The sequence below is a fragment of the Nansenia antarctica genome (assembly GCF_963989245.1).
Source record: "Nansenia antarctica genome assembly, contig: SCAFFOLD_401, whole genome shotgun sequence".
Classification (NCBI taxonomy): domain Eukaryota; kingdom Metazoa; phylum Chordata; class Actinopteri; order Argentiniformes; family Microstomatidae; genus Nansenia; species Nansenia antarctica.
In genome coordinates, this window is record NW_027663339.1 from 30,001 (window position 1) to 32,500 (window position 2,500).

Genomic DNA, 2,500 nt, shown 5'->3' on the forward strand with positions numbered 1-2,500 from the left:
TCAACCACACAGACAGTGGTGCTGGACAAACACTCTTAAGACGTGTATTATATGTATCTATATGCGCACATTGAGAAGCAGAATTCTTTTACGACGGTACTGAAACAGACACTGATGCTATTTTCAAACATGCGGTATACCGTATTACTGCCTTACCACCCAACCCTACTGTCGAGTCTCAGTTTTCAGAGTGAATCATTGTGTTCGGCCTATTGAAGACCTTTCTTTCGTCAATTCTTCAGATAGGGGTTAGACCTATCGCGCGTCGTATAGGTGAAATGGTCTTTCAAGACCTTCTTATGATCTTCTCATGGTTGATGGTGTAGCAATGAACAGCAAGGCGCTGAGATAAGACGTTTTGGCAAGCAAGCGAAATCTCTGACAGCACCTCTCGACAGTCGAGAGTCACAGGAAAGAACGAAAGACACATTCATTGTGAGATTGTAAGGGTTAATTAAACCTCAGGAATATCCCCGGTTAATTGAGTGTTGTGTTCGGCCATTCGTGTAGATGATTGTGGCTGACGTTTTTACCTCAGAGGTTCAGGGGTGAACGACTAGGGTGAGTGGTCTCTAAAGAGGAGCACTAATGCTTCCGGAAGCTTCCAGCGTCAGTAAGTACCCCGCCACCGGTGGTGTCACCCCCTTTTGGACATCTTTCTGCTTGACCTTGGCTGTGCTCTCTCCCCGACAATGACTTATCACAAATAGAATTAGTCACAGGGTCGGAAAGGGACGCGTTGAGCTGCCGTCTTCTAGAAGTTGGCTGGGCACAGATGGTCGCTTGGAGAGAGGAATGAGAGATAGAGAGAGAGAGAGAGAGGGGGGGGGGTAGAGAGAGAAGGAGAGAGATAGAGAGAGAGAGAGAGAGAGAGGGGGGGGTAGAGAGATAGAGAGGGAGAGAGAGAGAAGGACAGGGAGGCAGAGAGAGACAGAGAGAGAGAGAGAGAGAGAGAGAGAGAAGGAGAGAGAGAGACAGAGAGAGAGCAACAGAGAGAGAGACAGAGAGAGAGCGACAGAGAGAGAGACAGGGAGACAGAAAGAAAGAGAGAGACAGAGAGAGAGAGAGAAGGAGGGACAGGGAGACAGAGAGAGAGTAAGAAGAGGAGGTAGAGAGAGAGAGACAGGGAGAGAGAGAGAGAGAAAGAAAGGGAGTAAGAAGAGAGGAGGGAGAGGGGCAGACGGTGAGAGGGAGGCTGAGAGTGTGCCGCCTCCACTGATTACCCGACTCCACCACTGTGCCGCGCGTCTGCGTCTGCGTGTGTGTGTGTGCGTGTGTGTGTCTGTGCCGTGTGCGTCTGCGTGGGCTGTGCCCTGATCCCGCGCCAGCTGATTAGCACAGCGCCGCTCCACTCCCCACAAGCACCCTTCACCGCCGGCCCAGGCCCTGGCACAGGCACCGCCGCTGCTGCTGCCACCCCTGCATAATCACCCAGCCCTGCCCTGCTCTGCCCCCCCCCCCCCCCCACCCACCTACCCCATGCCCCGTGCCACCCCAACCCTGGTACCTACCCACCACCTTCTCCTCGGCTTCGCCTCCCTTCCTGGCTGGTGTGAGAGGGGTGGGTGTCACGGAGGAGGAGGAGGGGGATGAGAGATTGGATCGGAGAAGAATCTCAACATTCCCGCCCCAGAACTGACTGACTAACATTCCAGCGTTGTCTGTTGTTTTGTTTGGGAATATCAGTCATACCTCTGGAACCAACCCCCGAGTATACTCCTCTATCTAGACATCCCTCCATCTTCCTCCTACCACCCTGAAGAAGTCTCACTCTCTCTCTCTCTCTCTCTCTCTCTCTCTCGCGACTCGAGTTGTTCGTCTTCACAGTTCTGGCCATCTGTCTTTGATAGAAAGCTCATGCCAGAGAAGCTTCTTTCTGGCCTTGTGTGATGTGTGTGATGTGTGGTGTGTGTGAGATGGGCTCCGGTGGTCGAGGACAGGTCAGTCAGTGTGTTCCAACGTAACACAACGCACCTCCCGGCAGGCAGGGGAGACACCGCCGTCTCAGACCGTCTACCAGGCATATCATTAAACACATCCTTTTGTCTGAACAGCCTTCACCTAGGTCTCTCTGTCTCTCTCTCTCATTTGAGTTCTCCCTCCCTCCCTCCCTCCCTCCCTTTCTCTCTTTCCCTCTTCCTCTCACTCCCTCCTTCTCTGTCTCCTTCTCTGTCTCTCTCTCTCATTTGAGTTATCCCTCCCTCCCTCCCTCCTTCCCTCCCTCCATTTCTTCCTCTCCCTCCCTCCTTCCCTCCCTCCCTTTCTTCCTCTCCCTCCCTCCTTCTCTGTCTCTGTCCCTTTCTTCGTCTACATCTCTCTATCCACCCCACCTCTCCTCTCTCTCTCTCTCTGTTCTCTCTCTCTCTCCCCCCTCTGTTCTCTCTCCCCCCCCCCTCCTTCTCCTCATTTGTGTACAGGGAGCACTCTGTCTGAGACAGGACCCCTTAGTTAAATAGTAAACCACACAGGTGGGACCGCGGAACAACAACAGCTTCCAGAC

At 53.2% G+C, this 2,500-nt stretch overlaps 1 protein-coding gene across 1 annotated transcript in view; it reads left to right on the plus strand.

Moving 5' to 3' along the window:
• The window catches only part of LOC308175135 (transcription factor SOX-6-like), a gene marked incomplete at its 3' end in the record, with an annotated part of 26,101 nt that overhangs the window by 12,694 nt on the left and 10,907 nt on the right, over positions 1 to 2,500 (plus strand). The gene's annotated exons all lie outside the window — the stretch shown is intronic.